The following is a 25,000-nucleotide window of genomic DNA, read 5'->3' as shown; positions in this document are numbered from 1 at the left end:
GGAGAGGGGGAGAGGGAGAGAGGGAGAGAGGGAGAGAGGGAGAGAGGGAGAGAGAGAGAGAGAGAGAAATGGAAGAATTGTCTCATATATACGGGTTGTGACGTAGTAGTTCCAGGTAAAGGTGGGAGTTGAACCCAATGGATTCTGGGAATATGGTGGCCGTTGCCCTGGCAACAGGTCTGTGGACCCGCCCATATATCTGCCGCAGGTTCTGGATGCTAACACACACCATGTTCAGCATTTTATATTGGTGCACTAAGCACACAGTTCATAGTTTAGAAAAACGAGATGTAACTTGCTTCAGGTGAAAACCAAGTTGACCTAAGATCACTGTAAACCCTCAAATAACCTGACCTCTGGATCCCATATGGGGGTCATCTAGACTGAGATATCCACAAAGGAACGCACTCAGAGACAAGGTTGGAAATATGGCTCCTTACAGGTGAATTGCTAAAAAACAAGAACAAATAAACAAAAACAACAACAACAACAAAATACCTAGTGCACAAGGCCCATGAAAACCAAAGCCTATTGGCGGAGTAAAAGTAGACAGTAATGTAACCGAAGGTATTACCGTAGCCAAAGAAAGAACGTGCAGATGAGAAGAGGGGGATGGGTTAGTGTGGGATCAGGGAAAACAAACTCAGGGTTGGAATTTCGCTCTTGCAACTCCTAAGTAGAACTTTCCCAGGCAGGAGGGGCGGGCTGATGCGGCAGGTGTGGCCTGACACAGGAAGGATGCAATGACAGCTGACTCACTCCCTCGCCTCCCCCACTCCAGTTCCGGTGGAGCCGGCAGGTCTTTTACCATTCGCTTCCGCCCATAGGGATTGCCTAATAATAGCTCCCACGTGTTGTGCGGCATCTGTGCTAGGCCCGAGCCTACACCCCTCCCTGCCTTTCAGCCTAACTTGGGGTGGGGTTGAGAGCCTGGGAAGGCTACCGGGCTTGCCCAACATCAGCAGCTCCAAGAAAGGCTAGAACAGGGTTTGGACACAAACTGGCTAGACGATCTCGTCTAGTCTGGGCATGCCCCGCCCAAAATATAATGCCTGGATGTTGTGTAGAAAATAACTAAGTTGGCTTCCTTCTGGCGTATGCCTTTTGTGAGATGGTTTCTCAACCGCCTTCCTTTCCAGTATGTACAGACTGGAGTTCTCCTCCTCTGCCCTCAGCTGCTCCCTCCCACGGACCAGCTCACACGGGAACACAGCCATTCTCCCATCTCTCTTGCCTTCCTTAACTACATTACCCTGCTCTCCTGGCATCGATCCTTACAAAACATCTATCACCCCTTATTGGTACTTGATAGCCTTAGTCCTGATTGGCAACTTGATAGGATGGAAACCCATCTCTGGATATATCTGTGTTTCCAGAACGGGAAAAGGGAAGATGTGCCCTGAATGTGAATATGATGTGAATATGTGAATGGTTCCATCTCAGGGGCTGGGGTGTCACAGGTTGAATAAAGAGGAGGAAAGCAAGCAAGCAAGAAGCGCTCTCTCTCTCTCTCTCTCTCTCTCTCTCTCTCTCTCTCTCTCTCTCTCTCTCTCTCTCTCTCTCTCTCTCTCTCTCTCTCTCTCTCTCTCTCTCTCTCTCTCTCTCTCTCTCTCTCTCTCTCTCCTTCCCAAGTGTGGATACAATGAGACTTAAGTGCCTCCTGGTCCTGTCGTTATGGCTTCTTATTAAGCGGCTTTTTGTCGACTGTTTGGTACTCAGCTAAAGAGAGGACTGGACGGGCAGTGGTGGCTTAATCCCCACACTTGGGAGTCAGAGGCAGGCGGATTTCTAAATTCAAGGCCAGCCTGGTCTACAGAGTGAGTTCCAGGCCAGCCAGGCCAGGGCTACACAGGGAAACCATGTCTCAAAAAAAAAAAAAAACCAAGAGAGAGAAAGGACAGAAGGTGAAAGGTTGCTTTCCTCAAACCAGTGAACAGACCACGGTTCTCCTATTGCCATGTGCCAGGGGCAAGCAGCATGTTTCTAATTATGCCTGGAACATGGACAAAGGCTAGGACTGACCCCCAGCAGAGGGGACATGCTCCACCCAGGCCCTTGGAAAAGACCTGAGCAGTGGCCTTGACTCACATCAGATAGCCTTGTGAACTTGGAAAAGGCGTTTAACGTCCTTGAAATTCAGATGCATCAGCTTGGAAACCATAATGACTGAACTGAAAGACTCAGCATTCGGATGCCCTTGTCTTCCAGGGCTGAAGAGGCTCAGAAGAAACCGCAGCCAGTCCCCGCTTAGTCCCCGCTTATGCATCATCAGACACCGAGCACGCACAGGATTTTAGACTTTTTTTTCTGCCTAGTTCTTTGTGGACAGCGTGGCAGGGGATGAGGGCGGTACCAGATAAAGGTGTCTAGGGGTTGTGACCCCACGGCACTCTCTGCCTCCTGGCTCCTTCTCTCTCCCAGGCTCTTTAAAGACTGAAAACTATCACATCAGGTGCAAATGCATGGAAACATATTCATGATTATTCAAATGAAGCCCTGAAAAATAATCAGTGCCTCTCTCATAAATATTCATTGTTACTGGGCTAATCACCAACAGTCTCACTGGAGGCTGTGCTTCTGTGTCCCTGCTCTCCACTCCTCTGTCCCCCCACCCCCTCCTTTTGTCCTACAGACTCTGCCCCTCCAGTCCTATGCTTCCAAATGTCTCCCTAGGTCTTCACATTTCTTATTCAGGGAAAAGATATTTCTGGTTCATGAGTTAAAAGCTTGCTTTATTTATCTGTAAGATGACGACTCTACCAGGAGGCTAACCTTCTCCAAAGTGTACATGATCAGGTTTCAACAGCTGCAGAGTCTCAGGCACCGTGTGTGTGTGTGTGTGTGTGTGTGTGTGTGTGTGTGTGTGTGTGTGTGTGTTTGTGTGTGTGTGTGTGTGTGTGTGGTGTGCACGTGTACTTTTTATTTTATTTCCTTTTTGAGGCAAAGTCTTAGCATGAGGTTCCAGGTCCAGCCTGGAAGTGCATTATATAGAGTAGGCTAGCCACAAAATTGCAGAGATCCACCTGCCTTGGCCTCATAAGTATTGGGAAATTTTAAAGAGGTAGATTTATTTATTTATTCATTTAGTTAGTTATTTTGGTTTTTCAAGACAACGTTTTTCCGTGTAGCCCTGGCTGTCTTCAGAACTCACTCTGTAGACCAGGCTGGCTTCTATCCAAGGCCTGTGCCACCACTGTCTATCTTACTGTGTAGCTCATGCTGACCTCCAATTCCCAATCCTCTTGCCTTAGTCTCCCAAGTCCTAAAAGCATCTCCTTCCCATACTTTGGCAATTGTACTTTTTTTGTTTGTTTGTTTGTTTTGTTTTGTTTTCCGAGACAGGGTTTCTCTGTATAGCCCTGGCTGTCCTGGAACTCACTCTGTAGACCAGGCTGGCTTCGAACTCAGAAATCCGCCTGCTTCTGCCTCCCAAGTGCTGGGCTTAAAGGCGTGCACCATCACTGCCTGGCTGGCACTTGTACTTCTAAATGCTCCCTATGATGGAGCATGAGGATGTGTCTGCCATAGGGTATTTTGGTCAAGCATAGTGTTAGAGCTGTGGGCCACCCAGAAGCAGGACACATTGCAGCATACTACCCAGGCAAGGCAGGGGAAGCAGCAAGCCCTGGGCATGGTGGCCTGCATCTGTAATTCCAGCGATGGTCCCAAATTCCAATCTACCCAGTTCCAGTCAGCCTGAGACGTGGGAGTGTTGCTGAGCGGATCGCTTAGCATTTAAGAGCAGTTTTGGCTTTGGCAGGTGAGTTAGGTTCAGTTCTCAGCACCTACACAAACGACAGCTCACAACTGTCTTGTAAAGCCGGTTCCAAGAGGATCTGATGCCCTTTTCTGGCTGTAGTGGCCTTACCAACGTACACAGCAGGCAAACACTCAGGCACATAAAATTAAATAAATATAGATAGATAGATGAGCAGAGAGAGAGAGAGAGAGAATCTGTTAGTGCTCTATTGGGGGCATGAACCTAGGAGAGTGGATCCTAAAAATGAGTCATATTAAAGTCTCATGCCATAGTCATCTTTATGGAGGGCACCAGACAATTTATGTTCTGAGAATTAGGCAAGGTCATGTGAGCAAAGTTCACTCAAGTTCATGTTGTATAGAGTCAGGAGGGCAAGGTCACATGACTTTAGGCTTATACAGTCCTGAGGACAACTGTGCTTGGAAACATTGTTCTGAATAATAATGGGGAGGATGATGGGAAATCTGAAGTATGCCCACTGCCGTCTGTTATACCTGGGAGGCGCATGAAAGCACAGCGGAGAACAAACCCCCCTGTTGTGTAGGAGAAGGGACGACAAGACATTTGTCTTGTTTACTTGGAGTTTCTTCACAAGCTCAGAATTCTCACACAGCTTCATTCGTAGACCGTGTCCTGCCAGGAAACAGTATTCTGTAATAATGTGCACAGTGAAATACGTACAAACACTGTCGGCGTGTGTGTGTGTGTGTGTGTGTGTGTGTGTGTGTGTGTGTGTGTGTGTTACAGTACTTTACCCTGTAGCCAATGAAACCCAGTATAGCCCAAGCTGGTCTTAAACTCTTTGCAACCCCCCTGCCTCAGCTTGCCCAAGAGCTAGAAAGATCGTGAATCGTCATACCTGACATCCCCTCAGCCTCTACACCTGGGGACCAAACTCAGGGTTTCACTGACAGTAGGCAAATGCTCTCCCCCTGAGCCCTGCTCCCAGCCCCACTCATCATCCTCAAACGCAATGTTTCCTGTTTCCTTCTTTCTTCCTGGGGCCTCCTGTGATTGGATGCAGCAATGCAGAGTTAGAAACAAGCCGAAAACAGGGGAGGCAGGAACATAGAGATCATTTAAAGATGGGACTGTGGAGATTCTGTGTTTAGATGAAGTCCTCTAGGGGCTTCATCAGCTAATAAGATTAGGTTCAGTGGCAAGAAAGAACCCCGATTCAAGTGAGCCAAGACCCAGAGAGGCCAGAATGCAAGGTTGGCTCAGACCAGCATTCTTTGTCAGAAGCAGGCAGAATGTTCCCAAAGAAGTCACTTGGGAATTTTATGGCAAGGAAGTGTCTTAAGCCATTATATCTTTTAATGAAATAGATAAGAGAAGAAGAGAAGACTTTGTACAGGGACTTTTATGGGGTTATTTGTTGTTATTTTGTTGTGTTGGGTTTTTTGGTTTTTTTTTTTTTTTTTTTGGTTGTTGGTTTGGTTTGGTTGTTTTGAGACAGAGTCTCTCTATGTAGTCCAGGCTGTCTCACTGGGTAAAACAGGATAGCCTTGAACTCACAGAGCTCCTCTGGCCACTCCCCCAGAGTGCTGTGTTTAAAGGCATACACCGCCATGTCACATCCACCTTTTGGGTTGAATGTGACAAGTTCACAACTTTACAAGTTCAGGTGTTTGAACATGATTCCAGGCTGGGGGCAGTTGTTTTGGGTGGTTATGGAAACTGTGGAACACTGGAACTGCCTAGATCACCGAGCGGGGGCAGGTCCTATCTGTTAAGTGGTATCTGACTCCAGTTTCAGTTAGAGCTTTCTGTATCCTGTGTGTACCACCAAACCACCACGTCCGTAAACTCTGCGACGACCTAAGGGTGGAACAGTCCCTGCACCTCGATCCCCTCCCCAGGCAGAGCAGACTGTTTCTCCCTTAAGCTCTTCTCAGAGACATTAACACCAGGGATTTAGAAATGGCAACATTTAAGTTGGGGGAAAGAATCATAGTGGCTAGCCCAAAATGCAGGAGCATCTCACTGTTATATCAGTTTATAAAAGTTGACATTATGTTTTATTTTGTGCAAGTTATTTTGTGCTTTCATCTCCTCCCCCGCTGTGGTGTGTGTGTGTGTGTGTGTGTGTGTGTGTGTGTGTGTGTGTGTAGTGCACAACTTGAGAAGAGCTCTCTCCCTCCACCAGGACTAGGACTCAGCTCCTCAAGTTTGATGGCTCAGTGCCTTTACCTACCTGCCGGACCACATTTACCAGCCACATTTTACATCTCAGGGTTCAAGGAAAATCTGCTATTGCTTATGGCTCAGCTAAGAATCATTTTCTCTATCTATGGGAAGTAGATTACTCTTAACAACCCAAGATATATAGGATGAAAATAGAGTTTCATTTGTCTCCGTAAAGGTCTGACAATAAAATAGCTTTTCAGAGAAAGCCACGTGTCTCCCTTTCAATGATGACAGAGAATGTGGCTGGGACAGAGAAAGAGCACGGTGACAAAAAGCCATTATCAATTTCTCACGGTTGATTTGCTAGCGGCTCCAGCAAGATAAATAATATTACTTTCTAATCCGAAGTGGTGTCATACCTGTATTTGCAACATTATTTCTTAGATCAACAGAGCTTTTTCTTGCTGGAAATTATCACACACACACACACACACACACACACACACACACACACCCAAATCAGGAATTCTTGGTTTGATTTAATGAGATCTACACAAAAGGGGTTGTCAGTAACCACAGAAACCAGGCAGGGTTTTCATAATGATGGTGCTTGAATTGTATCCCCGCCTGAAAAGAGCCTTTTTAATTATAGGGTTTGGGGTGGGGGGGAGTGGAAGGGGCAATGGTGGATGTAGTCTTTTATCTACTTAAAGGGAGAGCAGGTGGGCCCCTCTAACAAGTCTTAACCTCGGGATTTGGCTTAAAAACCCTAGAGGAAAAAGAATTTTTTTTTTCTCATTTTAACCCTATGTGTTTGCCTGTTCTTCCTGCCTTTAGATGACAAGGTCTGATTCAAAAGGGGCTCAGGAGGCCCACTAGACCAGTTCAGAGGTTTGCAGTTCCTCCTAAACACAGAAGTCCTGCCCAGGTCGGTGAGTCTGCAGGCTGCTCAGCTTGCAACAATGCCTGGAGCTATTTTGAAGTGGGTGACATTAAAGTCTATGACAGTCTCTGGAATATTTACAGGGTTAGGTAATTCTAGCCCCTCTCAATTTCTCATGTCAAGTCAGCAACAGTGTAATGCACGCTAGCAGGCAACACCAGTTAAAGAAACCAGCATACACCCAGGGCTGTTACTCACAGCCGTCTCATGGTTGCTCACGGCCATCTCCTGGTTGAAAAGTAGCTGCCGCCGCTGTAGACATCACATCACCACCTGAACAAAGGACAAAGAGGAGAGTTTGGAGTGACAATTGTTCCCTTTCATCAGGGAATGAAGAACTTTCCTAGAATCTTTCTAAAGTTTCTGTTCACTCCTCAGTGTCCAGAGCTGTCTGATGGTCAACTGCATCTCAGAGAAAATCAGACTGGAAACTTGGTTAGCAGGGTTGTCAGTCAACTTGGTCCTGGATTTGGTTCATTAGCAGAGGTAGGGGTGGCCATGGAGTAGGGGTTACGTAGATGTCTGCCACCACAACTGTTCTGGACACTGGAATTTAGTCTGCATTGTGTTGTCTGGTGTGCAGCTATCTTTGAAATTCTGGAACTGATGTTTCTCTGTATACACACTGGATCTCTCAAACACATGACTGTAATATGCTTGGCAAGGCCTGTTAGATGGCTCAGTGTATAAGGGTACCTGCTGCCAGGCCCTGAGAGCTGAGCTTGATCCCCAGAATCCACATGGAGGAGGAGAACTGCTTTCCTCAGGTTGTCTTCTGACACACACACACACACACACACACACACGCACACACGCACGCACACGCACACACGTACACATGTACACACACACACACACACAGGTACACACATACATGTACACACGTGTACATGTACACACATATACATATACTCTCATACACACACGTGCACACACACACATACATACATACACACACACACACACACTGTGGCATCCCCAGGAAAATAAATGAATAAATATAATAAAGAATGTAAATGCATGGTGGAACCTTTTATACCCCTGTCTTGCCCAATATGACATAGAATTTGGCTCTCTTAGTGGCGTCCTGAGTTACATAGCTGAAAATTAAATTTAACTAGGCAAAAAAAAAAAAAAAAAAAAAAAAAACAAGCAACATCCCAGAAATGAGATGCGTTCAATTTCTTGTTGTGAGGTGACATTTATATTGCTCATTAGAAAGCCATCAGATGAAAGTACGAATTATGTGTGCGTGCACACGACCCATCTGAAACGCCAAACCTATTGCACAGTATACCCAGTACATTTCGGCTCAGTAAAAACTGGCATGAATGACCTCAGGTCTGAGCCACACTAGCCGAGGACAGGAATGGAAGCTTAGTCCCCGTGGCTGTTTTTGTGAACTCAGTAGTAGTGCCTGCCTTGAAGCCTTATGTATGTGCTCCTCTGCCACAGCTGCTCTGCTGTCTGACAAAACTCTTAGATATTTCACCCAAAAAAAAGAAGCACAGGACAGGAGAGATGGCTCCATGGATAGCATGTTCACTGCTCTCGAAGACCAGAGTTTGGTTCCCAACATTTGCATCGACAGCTCACAGGGCCCTATAACTCCAGCTTCAGGGGACCTAATGCCCTCTCTGACCTCCACAGGCACCTACACATACAGAGAGAAAGAAAACATACTCTTACAGCTGGTGATGTGTCTATGTGAAAGCACTTCCTACTTCCTTGAGACCCCAGATTCAGTCCCTGGCACTGCATAACAAACACAAAACAACCTTTGCTTGGCTTTTACACTGAACTGAGTTTGATCCCTGGAACCCACAGGGTAAGAAGAGACAATGACTCTCCCAAGTTGTCCTCTGATATCCCCATGCCCACTATGGGGGCACCAATCTAATTAAATAAAACTAATATGTAGTAATATTATATACATATATACACACACACATATGTATATGTATGTATGTGTGTGAGCCATATATAGAGAGAGATGGCTCAGCAGTTAAGAGCACTGACTGCTTTTCCAGAGATCCTGAGTTCAATTCCCAGCAAGCACATGGCGGCTCACAGCCATCTGTAATGGGATCTGATGCTCTCTTCTGGGGTGTCTGAGGAGAACGATGGTGTACTCATATACACTAAATAAATAAATAAATAAATAAATAAATAAATAAATAAATAAATAAAGTTTAAAAAATACAAATGCTAATTTAAAAAAAATTTAAAAGTCAGAAACATGCTTTTAATCCCAGAACCCAGAATCAGAGAGGCATGTGAATCTCTGTGAGCTTGAAGCCAGCCTGTTCAGCCAGAGCTACATAATAGACAGACCCTGTCCCAATAAATAAACAAACAAGCAAATAAATAAATATAGAAGAAAGAAGCAGAATGAGACATTGTCTCCAAACCAGCAACAAAACTACCATTTAAAAAAAACCCAAAGAGGTTCCTTGTGTTCTTACTTTCTGATAAATGTAGAGTACTCCAGTGGACAATGTGGGTGTGCTTTGAATGTAGTAAAATTTAATAAAACTTAAGACCAACTCTGGCGAAAGGAAGTGGATACTGAAATGGCCCAGAAATCTTTAGCAAGACAAAGAAAGTAAAGAGTATTGCTGTTTCCTTGGGATTGTCCCACAAAAATCTCATGGGTGTTTTTGACAAGTGATGGAATTTCCTGCGGATAAACACAACAGGCCCTTTTCTAGAGAGGGAAATATTCACTAATTCAAAAAGAAAATCTCCCAGAGGATGTCTAAACGTCCACTTTGCTGTTGTCAAAGTATTGTCAAAATGAGGAACGGAAATGTCTGGCCACCTCCAGCCCACTGTTCAGGCTAGCAAGAGGCAAATGTGCATAAAGAGGAAAGCCAAGTAGAGGCTTGCTGGCTCTGCCTGGGACGCTGGCAGTGAATCATTCTAAAGAATGATGACTTCAACGAGTCTAGAGAGGGGGAGAGAATGGGCTGTCTGATAGTTGACATCCATCCTTCTGTAGAATGTGCTGGATCTCTCCTAGCTCTTCTGCGCTCAGGAGCTACGAGAGGCAGTGCCCCCTGCCCAACACCTTCTCTTGTTTTGGTTTGGTTTTGGTTTTGGAGATAGGGCCTCATATAGCCCAAGCTATCCTCCAGTCTGCTATGTAGCCAAGGATGACCCTCTTGCCTCCATGTTACAAACGCTGGGCATCATGCCCACACTACCACATCCAGTTTATGGGATCTAAGAGTCAAATCCAGGGCTTCATGAACGCTAGGCAATCAACTCTACCAACTGAGCTACAACAGCCTGGCTATGGCTTCGTGACACAGGACTTTTTGCCTCCAAACCTGCGACCCTTTCCTTAGTTGCAGATACATGCTTCCCTGCCATGCACACAGATGGTAAAGCTGCAGTAAGTTCCCTGGAGCAACACAAGTACACAGGCTTCAGGGAACAAGTGGGGTAGCCCAGTGGTGGAATGTGCACCTAACAGCTGTGAATCCATAACACCACCCAGCAACACTGTCCCCCCCACCCCCCCAGTAACCCAAACAGGACACAGGAATGGGTGGATACATCCTCTAGTTCCTCTCCTTCCACGGGACAATTCTCGGGGAGTCCTCTATAGTCTCTCAGAAGGGACTCTGCAGGATGACCCCTCCCCCCCAGGTTATGTAAAGAGATAAACCCATCAAGGAGCACACGCTAGTGTCTCGGTCACGTTCCCTGTCTCACTTCCTCATTCACTCACAGAGCTTCCTGGAGTCACCTCCCAAATAAACCACCAGTACCTGGGGGAATCCAAAACACAGCCACACCCTGGGGCCTGGCCACTCAAGCAGCCAGAAACCCAAACAAATAGAAAGCTTGCCTTGCAAAGACAGCTCTAAAACAGCAGCCTCCTTCCCTGTTCTTCTTACATAGAAGTTGGCAGGCTGTGACAGTCACTTGTATGGTGGGGTTGTGGAAGAGCCTGAAGGGGAGGGAGGAGACAAAGAGGGGATTCGATTTTATTTTTTAGTTCATTCACTTTGAGATCTGATCTGATGTATCCCAGGCTGGCCTTGAATTTGCAGAGTAGCAGAAGTTGGCCTTGAACTTCAGATTCCCCTAATGTTACCTCCCTAAAGCTGGGTTTACAGGTGGGCAGGATTGCAGCTGGTTTACCTGGTGCCGGGGACAGAAGAACCCAGGGCTCCATGCATACAAGGCACATACTCCTTCTGTGGAGCTGCATCCCCAGTAGACTCCTATGTTTAGATCTACCCATTTGGAATGATGGTGTCACCTCTGAGCTAGGGGTGGCTGAAAGGATGGGCGGTTTATGTTAAAACCTCATCGGGTGCTCATTTCTTTGCCTAGAGAACCTGGCGCCACATTCTCCTTAAGTGTTACCTCTTTACTGCATAGGTAGCTGCAGCTAGAACCAGATATACGATTTTTGAGTTTGGTGGCTCAGGCTCAGCAGGTAAAAGCGCTTGTCACCTAGCCTGACGATAAGTTCAGTCCCTGAGACCCACATGGTGGAGAGAATCAGTTCTCACAAGTTGTCCCCTGACTTCTACATGCATGCTGTAGCATGCATCCCCTCACACTCCACACACACAGAACAAAAGTAAAAATATAATTAAAAAAAAAACAAACAAACATAACAACGCGAAAATGCAAAGCTCTTGTTCCAATGTTAAGACACTAAAGACAGCAACAACAGAGCATTAAACCAAGCAAGGGAACCTCCTGAGTGCTGGGCCCTTTGGTACTTTGAACCTAGCCCCTCTTGAAGACAAGAGGAAGGGGCTAAAGCCAGGTTCTCACCCAGCTCACAGGCAATAGCAGCCCAAAGATGAAAACTGCCCTAGTTAGGCCTCTTTGTTGCCGTGATAAATGCTGACCAAAACGAATCTAGGATTAGAAAGGATTTCTTTCAGCTTACAACTCTCAGGTCACACTCTATCAGGAAGGGAAGTCCAGGGAGGGACTCAAGGTAGGAACTGAAGCAGAGGTCCTGGAGGGGTGCTGCTTAGGGGCTTGCTCAGCCTGCTTTCTTTTCTTTCTTCTTTCTTTTTTCTTTTTAATATTTATTTATTTATTTTATGTATAAGCTGCACAGATGGTTGTGAGCCTTCATGTGGTTGTTGGGAATTGAATTTAGACCTCGCTTGCTCAGTCCCTGCTTACTCTGGTCAACTCTGTTCAATCCAGACCAAAGATTTATTTATTATTATAACCTAAGTACACTGTAGCTGTTTTCAGACACACCAGAAGAGGGCGTCAGATCTCATTATGGGTGGATTTGAGCCACCATGTGGTTGCTGAGATTTGAACTCAGGACTTCTGGAAGAACAGTCAGTGCTCTTACCGCTGAGCCATCTCACCAGCCCTCAGCCTGCTTTCTTATAACACCCTGGACCACCTGCCTGGACCGGTGCCTCTCACAGTGGACAGGACTTTCCCTCGAATCAATCATCAATCAAGATAACATCCTACAGGCTTACCTACTGGCCAACCTGATGGGACAATCCCTTCAATGGCATTCCCTCTTCTCAGACGACTCTTGCTTATGTCAGGTTGACAAAAAAACCCAACCAACACAGAAGTAAACAAGATTTATAGCATCCCTTGTCTTTTAGAGACTCAGGCCCAAGTATTTGCCGACGAAACCATCGGATGTCTGAGTTCTTGCTTTAAAATAATGTCGGGGATAAAGAGACGCAGGGAGTGTTGTGATTGTCTCGGGGTTCCAGAAAGACCACACCAGATCAAATCGTTCCACGTGAGGCTTATTGAGAGAAAGAAGGGCAAGGTGGTAGCGGAAATAAAAGGAGGGAAGAGAGAGAGGTCAGAGGGGTCTTTCTTTTATTTGTGGATGGTGACATACTCACAGGTAAAGGTGGGAGGTGAGCCAAGTGGATTCTGGGAATATGGTGGCTGTTGCCTTGGCAACAGGTATGCAGGTCCCACTGTTACCTATGTGATGTCATGGGTTTCGGAGGTCCTGATACCAGCAGGGAGTGGGTGCGCTGCCTTGGATTCATCGCTGGGGTGAAGGGTACAGGAAGATGCAGCAGCATGTGCTTTAGAATTTTGTATATGTTTGATGTTTTCTATAATTCAAAAACACTTCAAGCCTGGCGTGGTGGTCCCTGCCTGCAGTCCCAGCTACAGAAGAGGTTTAGGCCCAGGAGTCCAAGGCTCTGTTCAATGTAAGCAGCATCGTAAAACTTTGTTTCAAACAAACAAAAAACACGGAGGGGTGGGGGAGGGAGTGGTTTGAATGAGAAATGTCCTCCATAGGCTCTAGTATTTGAGTCCTTGGTCCCCAGTGGTTCGTGCTGTTTGGGGAGATAAAAGGAAGCATAAGTGCGTAGTGCCTTGCTTGAGGAAGGAGTCACTGGAGACAGGCTTTGAGAGTTTACGGCCGTACCCTCACTTACAGCTGGTTCTTTCTGCTTTCTATTTATAGGTAGAGATGTGCTCTCTTGGGTTTTTGGCATTGGCTGCCTGCCGCCATATCTCCCCTGCCATTACGGACTGTCCCCCTGGAGCTGTGAGCTCAACTCTTCTTCCTAGAAATGGTTTTGGTCAGGTGTCGCTCACAGGAACAGAAACTAAGTGCAATGCACTGTGTGAAGCCAAGTGTGAGTTTGGTGGTGCCTTTTGGAGCCTGTATAATAGAAATATACAAAGTCCAAAAGGAACACATTTCCAGCATACTGTTAGCCCAGAACAGGACAGACCAGCTCTTGATGTGTAGCTCATCTGCCATTTAAATGACTCGTGTGCACGTGTGGTATGTGCATATGTATGTTTGCACATGTTTGTGTTTGAGCATGTGTGCATGAAGGTCAGTGAGAAACATTAGGCGTCTTCATCAATTACTCTTTACCTCATTTTTTTGGAGACCGGTGTCTCACAGAACCTTGGGCTCTCCGATTCATCAAGGCTGGCTGGCCAGTGAGCACCAGGGGTCTTCCTGTTTCTCCTACCCTGAGATTACAACTGTAGATGCTAGAGATCCAAACTCAGGTCCTCAGTTTACCAACTGAGCCATCTCCCCACCCTCCTTACTGGCTCTCTCCTGAGAGCAGACTTGCTCCAACATGTAGCTTGACTGGTCTGGAACTCTGTAGACCAGGCTGGCCTTGAACTCATTGAGATTCACCTGCCTCTGGCTCCCAAGTACTACGATTACAGGCATGCTAGGCTACTTCTTCCTCTTTTGAGATAGGGTCTCATGTAGAACAGGACAGCTCCAAACTTGCTGTGGAGCTGAGGATGACACGAAATCTTGATTATCTTCCTTCCATCTTCTGAGTGCTGGGACTAGAAGGGAATTAAAATTCTAGCCCCTCAATTTCTGTTTGTTGGATTTTTTGAGACAGAGCTTCTCTGTGTAGCCCTGGCTGTCCTGGAACTCACTCTGTAGAACAGGTTGGCCTCCATCTGCCTGCCCCTTCCTCCCGAGTGCTGGGATTAAAGGCGTGCACTACCACTGCCCAGCTTCCAGCTTCCATGCCCCCTTTTTTTTTTTTTAAGATTTATTATTTATTTATTTAGTTGTTAGTTTTTTCGAGACAAGGTTTATCTGAGTAGCCCTGGATGTCCTGGAACTCACTCTGTAGACCAGGCTGGCTTCAAACTCAGAAATCCGCCTTCCTCTGCCTCCCAAGTGCTGAGATCAAAGGTGTGCACCACCACTGCCTGGCTATTTATTGTATGTAAGTACACTGTAGCTGTCTTCAGACACCCCAGAAAGGGGCATCAGATCTCATTATAGATGGTTGCGAGCCAACATGTGGTTGCTGGGAATTGAACTCAGGGCCTCTGGAAGAACAGTCAGTGCTCTTGACTGCTCAGCCATCTCTCTAGCATCCAATGTCCAGTTGTATGCAGTGCTGAGAATTGGGACAATTCATGCATGGTAGGCAAGCACTCAACCAATCAAGACTTTTTTCTTTAGCCCCAGCCTCTAACACCTAAATTACAGGGTCCAGACTTGGGCTGGTGGGAGACTTGTCTTCATAGTAATACAAGATTTGGGAAGCTGTGTCCTGTAGGATCATAGCAGACTCCACGAGGAAGAGGAGGTGCTGGGGCTGAGATCCTAGTATCGGCAGGGGAGAGGTCAGGACTATGTCTTGGGAAGAATTACCCAAACTGTGGTTTCTAAGAAGATACATGCCTAAGTCACAAGACTTTATTTTATTACAGCTCTGGAAATTTGAAGCCCTAGGTCAAGTGTGGACAGGCAGGGCTTCTTCAGGCCCTTCCCTCGGTGTGAAATCCCTGGTGTCTTTCAATCCTTGTAAGGATGCTGGTCATACCTGGGTGCCACTTTTATGTTCTCATTTAACCTCAAATACTTCAGAAGGCCTTAGGTCCACAGTTACTAAGGGGTAGAGTTTCAAAACATGAATTGTGGAGGAACATCACTCAGACTCTCTCTGAACCTTGACTTCATCGTCATTGTAAAGAAAGGATAATCAAGGCCGGGCGGTGGTGGCACCCGCCTTTAATCCCAGCACTTGGGAGGCAGAGGCAGGCGGATTTCTGAGTTCGAGGCCAGCCTGGTCTACAGAGTGAGCTCCAGGACAGCCAGAGCTATAACAGAGAAACAATGTTTCTCTGTTATAGCTCTGGCTATTCAAGAAAACCTTGAAAAACAAACAAACAAACAAAAACCAAAAAACCATGCACTTTAAAAAGCAGCCCATTGGCAGAAGCACTGCTCCCACGGCCTGTATGACTTGGTCTCAGTTAAGTCTTGCCGCTATTAATTTTGCCACTAAGGGCCACCTCCTCCGTCCCTTCACTTACACCATTTGCCTCTGAATTAGTAATGATTTGGCTTGGCCTTGAGTGAAAGAAAACCCCAAATAACATATACTTAACAAGACAGACAAATCGAACAGTAGCGATCTGTTTTGGAAAAATCTTCAGGCGTCAGTCCTTCCAGTGACATCAGATTCCAACTGTCAGGATGTACGGGAGGGAGGGCGCAGAGGAGAAAACGGATAAACAACTAAACAAAGAAAGAGAACAAAGGGAAGGGCTGTGAGCCGCAGAGATTTCACATCCGTCCGTCCTGCTGGCTCCAATTTAGTCCATTGGCCACGCTTGCCTGACAAGGGCAACCAGAAATCATGTCCATTCTGGGTAGCTATGTGTGTCATTAAAATTTTTACTGCCAGGGGAGATGAGAAAAGCAAACATTGCTGGGGATTGGGAGTCGGAACTTCTGCAGGTCCATTAATCAACCAAGATGTTGACTGAAGAAAAAAAACTTTAATAGGTACAGCTTTATATTAAAAATCTTTTTTTTTTTCAGGGCTGGAGCTCAAACTCAGGGTGTTGTATATGCTAGGCAAGTATTCTACTACCAAGCTATATCCTTAGCTCTTTAAAGAACAACTTAGGGCTGCAGAGATGGCTCGGTGGGCAAACTGCCTGCTGAGCAAGCATGACGACGTGAATTTGGATCCCTGACATGTGGGTAGGCAGCCAGGCATGCTAGTGCATGTAACCCCAGTGCTTTCAGTATTTACAGAGATGGCAGATCATATGGGCTCAGTAGCCAGCCAGGCCTGCCAAAACTGAGAGCTGCAGGTTCAGGGAGAGGCTCTATCAAAAACCCAGGTGGTTGGGACTAGAGAGATGTCTCAGCAGTTAATCATCCTTACTGTCCTTTCAGAGGACTCTGCTGAGTTCACAGCATCTGCATGGATTAGAACTGTCCCGAATTCAGTTCCAGGTAACTGACACCCTCTTAGGGACTCTGTGGGGACCAGGCACACATGTGGGACACACATTCAGGCAAATGCATATCCGCATAAAATTAAAAAAAAAAAAAACTTTTTGTTTTTGTTTTGTTTTGTTTTGTTTTTTGTTTCTTTTATTGTTTTTTTCAAGACAGGGTTTCTCCGTGTAGCTCTGGCTGCCCTGGAACTCACTCTGTAGACCAGCCTAGCCTTGAACTCAGAAATCCGCCAGCCTCTGCCTCCCAAGGGCTGGGATTAAAGGCGTGCGCCACCATCACTGCCCGAATAAATCTTTTTATTGTTGTTTTGGTTTATTTTTTTTATTTTTATTTTTATTTATTTATTTATTTCTTATTATTATTTTTGAGACAGGGTTTCTCTGTGTAGCCTTGGCTGTCCTGGAACTCATTCTGTAGACCAGGCTGGCCTCGAACTCAGAAATCCTCCTGCCTCTGCCTCCCAAGTGCTGGAATTAAAGGCAAGCACCACCACTACCCAGCAGCTTAATTTTTTCTTGAGTATAAAACAACAACCAACCAACCAAAAGAAAACAAAAGAACAGAGTCTCAGGTAACTTAACTGGTCTTGAAATCACTGGGTAGCTGGACATGGCCTTGAACTTCTGACCTTCTGATCCTTCTACCTCTACCTCCTGAAAGCTTTAACTAGACGGGTGTGGGCTGCAGGTCCAGTTTACACGAGGCTGGGGATCGAACCCAGATGTTTGAGTATGCCAGAGAAGCACTTTCCCCACGGAGCCATGTCTTCAGCCCTCGAGTTAGAAATGTGTACCCGTGGGTTTAGAATGGGGCACACTGTGCAGAAAGAGATAGGGCCATTTAAAGGGGACAGAAAGAAAATAAACTCTGAGCCCTTGTCTTGAAGCCCACTGAGAGCACACTGCAGTGGCTCATGGCAGTCACCACACTCTCCCAACGAAAGCAGGGAAAGCTATTAACTAAAAAAAAATCCTTGTCTCATGAATGCTATTGGTGAGGCCCCAGAATCAGCTTCAATATCAACCTGTCAGAACTAAGTCACAGTCTTTGTTCTTTGTTGACCTGAAAATTCCTAATTTTGGAGGTCCCACAGCTGGGCCATGCATTATTGACTTTCCAGTGATCTGCAGGAGAGAAGACCGCTGATGTGGGTCAGAGAAGCGGTTGCCTAGGTTACTTCTCAGAACTTGAAGGAGACCTTTGAACAACCCTGGCTTTTCACTGTATCCTCCCAGACAACGTCTGATGGATGACTAAAGTGACATAAAAGTCTTGGCGGGTGTCTTTGTGTCATGGCTGTTCCCTTTGCTCCTTAACCCTGTGGTCAAATTCTTCAGAGCTTTGTGTGTAGATACGGAGATCATTTAAAATGTTGCACCCAAGGGCTGGGGAAGATGTCGCAGTTGGTAAAGTGTCTGCCCTATCTATAAACCTGAGGACCTGAATTCGGATCCCCTGAACCCACATGAAAAGTTGTGTGTGGAAACATGTGTCTGTAACTCCAGCAATGGGAAGATGGGAGGAGGAGCCGGGGGGAGTCCTTGAAGCCAGGGAACTTAGCCAATCTCAAAAACATAGATGGAGGAAAGACAGTGGATCTCAGCCTTGGGTCTTCCACACCTGTGCTTGCACACAGGCATGCAACCTGCACGCACCTATACTAACAAGTACACACAACACCCACACAAGGCACACACATACATACACACATACTCACATGATTGCACACACATGTACACACACATTTTCTCCAAAGCTAAAATACATTTTTTTAAAAGATTTATTTTATGTATATGAGCACACTGTAGCTGTACAGATGGTTATGAGCTTTCATGTGGTTGTTGGGAATTGAATTTAGGACCTCTGCTCTCTCTGGTTAGCCCCAAAGATTATTATTATAAATAAGTACACTGTAACTGTTTTCAGACATACCAGAAGAGGGTATCAGATCTCATTACGGATGGTTGTGAGCCATCATGTGGTTGCTGGGATTTGAACTCAGGATCCTTGGAAGAGCAGTCACAGTGCTCTTACCCTCTGAGCCATCTTACCAGCCCGCTATAATACATTTTTGTGTGTTTGTTTTTAGGACATGGTCTCACACTGTCGCTCAGACTGACCTATAACTCAGAGTGATGCTCCTGCTTAGCCTCCTGTGAGCTGGGATGAATGGGCATGAACCATCATGTCACAGGATTAACTTGACCATTGTCCACTGGCCTTGGTATGTGAACCTCATTCTGTCTCTCAGCCTTATCATTAAGTCCCCAAAACAAGCATAGGCCAGGAAGCTTGTGAAAGATGATGGCAGCAACAAGAGGAGACACTCACCAGTTCCCGAGCTGAGTCATGGCCCTTGGCCAGTGAACCTCGAGGCAGGAACACCAACAAACACGAGGCATGCAGGCAGATGCTCGTAATTTCAGCTTTTATGAGGCTGGGGCAGTGGACTGAAGTGAATTAGAGATCAGCCTGGGCTACACAGTTAGACTTTGTCCCTAGATTAGCATATACACAAACAAATAAGTAGAACAAATAAAGGCAAACACGTGCCCATGATCACCAGACAATTACCAAACTTAGATGTACTTGGAAAAATCAGCAAGTGTCTGCCATTTCCTTGGTCCAGTGAGGAGCTGCCGTTATCTATCTGGGTGTCCTTGCAGTTAGAGGTGAGATCCTCCAGGAAGTCCTCCAGCAAGTCCTCCAGCTCTGGCCTAAGTCTCAGGAAAAGAAGCCCTTGCTTGTCTTGGTTGTAATGGCTGGCATTTTTATGCCACAGATGCCTGGTGCCAGGTAACAATGTTATCCCTGGTCACAGGAAGAATTCCAGGTTTTGTTTAGCAGGAGTGAGGGGATAGAACACGGAGGCACTCCATGAACAGTGAGTGCTTCATCATCAACCAGCAGAGATGGACTGCCAGCTCCATCTGCATGGTGACTTTTTAGTGTCCTTATGAGGGCAGGCTTTGAGCACTGGGACTGAGACATACAAGCTCGCAGGAAGCATCCAGACCACATCTGAGGTTCAGCTCCTTTACCCACAACCTGGGAGAGCATCTATAACTCTCAGAACATGAATGAGAGCCCAGTGAGAAGTGTGTCTCTTTGCAAATCAGCACTAATCTCTGCTGGGTTGGTTGGATCTTTTCAAGATCTTCTAGAAAGTTTGGCCTGTGTGGTGGTTTGAATATGCTTGGTCCAACAAGTAGCATTATTAGGACCATGTTGGCTTGTTGGAGTGGGTGTGGCCTTGTTAGAGTGGGTGCCACCTTGTTGGAGAAAGTGTGTCACTGTGGGGGCTTTGAGACCCTCCTCCGAGCTACCCAGAAGATAGTCTGCTCCTGGCTTCTTTGGGATGAAGGTATAGAACTCTCAGCTCCTCCAGCGCCAAGCCTACCTGGACACTGCCATCCTTCCTGCTGTGACAATAATGGACTGAACCCCAGAACCTGTAAGCCACCCCCAATGAAATATTATCCTTATAAGAGTTATCTTGGGGGCTGGCAAAATGGCTCAGCTGGTAAAAACACCGACTACTCTTCCGAAGGTCCTGAGTTGGGATCCCAGCAACCACATGGTGGCTCATAACCACCCATAATGAGATCTGACACCCTCTTCTGGTGCATCTGAAGATAGCTACAGTGAATTATGCTGGAGCGAAAGTGGGGCAGGGCTGGAGCAAGAGCAGGGCTGGAGTGGGGCCAGCAGAGGTCCTGAGTTCAATTTCCAGCAGCAACTCACATGATGGCTCATGGCCATCTGTACAGCTACAGTATACACATAAAACAAATAAAATAAATCTTCAAAAAAAAAAAAAAAGAGTTACCTTGGTCATACATGGTGTCTCTTCACAGCAATGGGAACTCTAAGACAGCCTGGATTTGACTTCACACTACCCACAGCTGCTTGAGTCTATCCTAGCTGAGAAACAAGGTGTGTGTGTGTGTGTGTGGGTGTGTTTTAATGACTGGTCACTCCATTGATACTCATGTACATAAAGCACCTTCCTCATTGAATGAGATTTCTTATTCTTCCTTATCATTATGAAAGGGGTGGGGCAGAGAGATCCCTAGTGAGTAAAGGTGCTTATTGCAAAACCTGGCAGCTGGCGTTTGAGCCTTGAGACCCACATGGAGAAGAGAGCCGATTTTCTCAATTTATCCTCTGAGTTCCATGTTCATGCTGGGGTATATGTGGAATCCATGATAGGCAAGCACTCTACTATGATCTATGTTGAGAGTCCTTGAAGCCTAGAAGCATTTGTAAGCCGCCAGCACTGTGAATACCAGGTTTGTACTGTTTCCTGCCATTGATTGAGTCCATAAGCTGCTCATGGCACTGAAATGATCACTTCTGACTCCCTCTTGTGAGTTGTTCACTTTGCTTTCTATTAGAGACCTTCAAGTGACAGATTATTCAAAGACAGCTGCTTGAATTTCTTCAAGAAATAAAGAAATCTCTGAGGGCTCACCCTCTATGAACATTGTCTATTTTTTTTTTTTAATGGTTCATTTCTCTCAAGAAGTCCTGACAGGTATTATAAAAACACATCCTTGTCATGTTTTTAAGCACTCAGGAATCAGAGTCAGGCAGATTCATATCTCTGTCAGTTTGATGTCAGCCTGGTGTATATAGCAAGTTCTAGGCTAGCCAGAAATACACAGTGGTGAGAGCTTGTCTGAAACAACAAAACACACAAAACAAAACAAAAAGACCAGACAAACAACAAAGAAACAAAGTAACACACACACACACACACACACACACACACACACACACACAAGAAAACCTGGCCAGGTGCAGTATGCACATCTATAATCCTAGTATGAGAGACATGGAGAGAGAAATGGAGAGAGAAGAGAGAGAGGAGAGAGAATTCTTTTTTCCTCTATAGTTTGTGCTTCCATCTTTGTTTCTTTTCTATCAGTCTCAGAGGGGGAGCTAGGATTTAAAACAGAAGCAGAGAATAGAAAGTTGTAGAGTAAAATCTTCCATTATAAAAAAACAAAGACCTCCCAAAAGGGCGCCTGTTGTTTGCTCCAAGAAAGTGTCTTTGTAGAAGACCACGTTCCTAAGCCAATGCTCAGTTGTATTGTCTTCAGCTCCTGGCAGAGCCTCAAAGCAAAGCTTCTCCAGGGCTGGCAACTTCTTCCCATCAGAGTGAACATAATTGGGCCTAAAGTTACCGTTATTTGGTTCTCGTCTCAATAAATGAGAAATTCCTTCAGAGGCAGAAACTCTCCAGGTTCCCTGTGAACCGCTCGCCTTTGGCCTGGCTCTGGGAGTGTTCACTTCTAAAATACCGCTATGTCTACCAAGTGCTTTAAAATGTGGCTTCATCTTCCCTCTGAACCACAGCAGAGAGAACACACTGTTTCCTTTCTGAGAAGAGTGACTAGAGATTACAAGAATCAGGGCTATCAGGAGAGGCACCGGGAATGTCTGTCCAATGGTTGCTATGGAGAAAGATATTTAGAACCTTGGCTCCAGTGGGACGATCCATGTTTGTGGTCTCTTCTCACTTCTTGAAATGTAAGCTCAAGTACAGTAACTGGGACTTAATATGTAACCATATGTCTCTAATATGTAACCATACTTTGCTTTTTCAAAAAACTCTTCCCAAACTTGGATAAATATTAAGTCCTCACAAGGTAGCTTAGTAATAACTATAAAACATTTATAACTACAAATAGCAAATTAAATATATGTACTGAAACTACAAGGATTTTTATTTTTGAGACAGGATTTCTTTGTGTCCTGAAACTAGCTCTGTAGACCAGGCTGGCCTTGAACTCACAGAGATCCACCTGCCTCTGCCTGCCTCTGCCTCCAGAGTGCTGGGATTAAAGGCAACCACTCAGCATTGAGCCTGCTTTCTTACTCAGCCCAAGACTTTGCGCCCACGGTTGGCACCGCCCACAGTGAGCTGGCCCTTCCCACATTAATCATTGTTCAAGAAAATGCCCAACTGGTTTGACTACCAGTCAATGTGATAGAGGTGTTTTCTCAGTTAAAGTTCTCAGATGACCCTGGCTGTGTCAAGGTGACAAAAACCAACTAGCATAGCAATCTAGTGAGTACTTGTATTACAGCAATATTTATAAGAACAGGATATTGCTCGGTGGTGATAGTGGTGCACCACTTTAATCCCAGTACTTGGGGGGCAGAGGCACATGGTTTTATGTGAGTTCCAGTCCAGAACAGCCAAAGCTACACAAAGAAACCTTGTCTGTGGAGGTGGGGGAAGGATCAAACAAGATGATTGAATGCTACTGAAAACCATGGACCCTCAAGTTGTATCTGTCTGGTTGGATGCATTGCAGCTGTTCAAAGAGCCTGTTTTCTTATATTGAAATAGAGGAGCCTCTAAGATGTGTTGCTGGAAAACACCAAAAGGAAACAAACTGAGAAACAATATAAATACAATGTAAATACAATCAATGTAAATACAATGGATTCTGGAGGTTGTAGGGTGGGGGTTGACACAGGTTCTTGCTTGCTCTGTAGCCCAGGCTGGCCCTGAACTTGCACAGTTTATGCACCTCCAGTGCTCGGATTACAGATGTGTAGCATGACTGGCCTCTACAGGGGTTTTGGACTCTGCGTATGTGTTACAATCACCAAGGGGATTTAAAAACTATAACTGAGACTCCTTTCCCGAAAGGTTGTAGTTTGCATTCTCTAGACAGCTTCTGCAGGTGATTCTAATGTACAGCAAAGTTGAAATGAACTGGTTCATGGTATGTGGGCCCTCTGATTATCGTAGAAATTGAGCCATGTCCTTCTGATTGTATGTATAGCTGCAAAGAAACACGATCATCCATCTCAAGTGTCATTTATCCTTCCGTCTATGTACCCATGTATCCATGCAAACCTCAGAACACTACCCTGAACACTTGTGTAGTAGGTACAGTGACCTTGATTTTGAGGAATTTGTTGAACTGGAGGAAGAAATTTTAAGCAATAATAATTACCCCAAATGATGAATGCTACATTAGAAATGTATATAGAATGTGTTTCTTTCTTAAATGATTGGAACCCCTCATGCCAAGGAAGGGAAGAAATGAAAATCTCATAGAGAACATTAGTGTTTATGCTTTGTCTGCATAAGCTCACAAATGTGGGTCCCATATGATGGGAAGACTGTGTCAAAAGAGGCAAAGAGCACAGAATATTATTCTGCATCAAAATATACCCCCAACTCCTCCAGTAAATTTTCACACGGGGATAAGGTTTCTATGTTCATAAAAATATGATTACATTAAATTCACTGAGCCCAGCATTGTTCCTGCCCCTTTCACAATCCAACTGCTTAATTTGCAATACATGTATTTCAATTTAGCAAACATTATATCTCTCCATTCAAGGCACCGAGCTAGCTGCTGAGATGTACAGCTAAGCCATTGGACAGGACACTGCGCATGCCCACGCTGCCCACAGCCTCCTTCAAAGCAAGCTGCCAGCTCCTTATGCAAAGGCCATCTGAGGTACAAACAAATATGTTGGATCTAAGCAGGGTGCCATTAACCGTGGGTAGAGAGCAATATGGGATTAAACAGTGAGACATTGGGAATGGGATTTGAGAAGTATACAATTTCCTTTGGCAAAGAAAGGCATGCCACCAAGAAGGAGAAAAAAAAGTATGAGACCGTGGAGGCTTGCCATTATACAGAGTCAGAATGACTGTAAGTATCATGGATGAAGTTGGGGGAAGGAAGATGGTAAGAGATGAACTGGGTTACGTGGTGACATGAATTTGGGCCTGTCCAGTTGCCATGAAGACTCATATCTTGGGAGCACAGGGTTGATGTATGTATCTATGTTTGTGGAAGGAAAGTCAATGGCCAAAAAAAGAGTTGCAGTTTGCCCTTATGAGGTGCAAAAAGATGAGAGTAAGTCTAGAGAACAAGTTAATGAGCTACTGCAGGAACCAAAGAAACTGCTCAGTGGTTAAGAACATTTGTTGTGAAAGCAAGACAGTTTGAGTTCAAATACCTGCCACCCTTGTGCATAGTCCACACAGCACAGCTATTGCAGTGGTGTGGAAATTGCAGCAGTGTGGAAATTGCAGTGGTGTGGAAAAGCAGGAGGGTGGGATGGTGGTTTGAATAGGAATGGCTCCCATAGACTCCTGTGTTTGACTCCTTGGTCCATAGGGAGTGGCACTATTAGGCAGTGGGGCCTTGTTGGAGTGGGTGTGGCTTTGCTGGAGTGGGTGTGGCCTTGTTGGAGTGGGTGTGGCCTTGTTGGAGGAAGTGTGTCACCATGGGGGCAGGCTTTGTGGTCTCCTATGCTCAAGCTACATCCAGTGTGACACACAGTCCCCATCTGCTGCCGGTGACTCAAGATGTAAAACTCTCAGCTCCTCCTCCAGTACCATGTCTACCTGCAACGCTGTCATGCTTCCCACCATAACAATAAT

The 25,000-nt window shown here is 45.7% G+C and overlaps 1 long non-coding RNA gene across 1 annotated transcript; it reads left to right on the top strand.

Moving 5' to 3' along the window:
• Positions 1-12,853: 12,853 nt before the first annotated feature.
• On the top strand, positions 12,854-24,152 carry LOC116087276. Its single transcript, XR_004117344.1, has 2 exons — positions 12,854-13,021; positions 23,946-24,152. It is a non-coding gene; the product is annotated as an uncharacterized LOC116087276 (long non-coding RNA).
• Positions 24,153-25,000: the final 848 nt, after the last annotated feature.

Source organism: Mastomys coucha, unplaced genomic scaffold (assembly GCF_008632895.1).
Source record: "Mastomys coucha isolate ucsf_1 unplaced genomic scaffold, UCSF_Mcou_1 pScaffold13, whole genome shotgun sequence".
Classification (NCBI taxonomy): Eukaryota; Metazoa; Chordata; class Mammalia; order Rodentia; family Muridae; genus Mastomys; species Mastomys coucha.
Note: the sequence above shows the minus strand (reverse complement) of the source record. Positions and strands in the feature narration are given on the sequence as shown.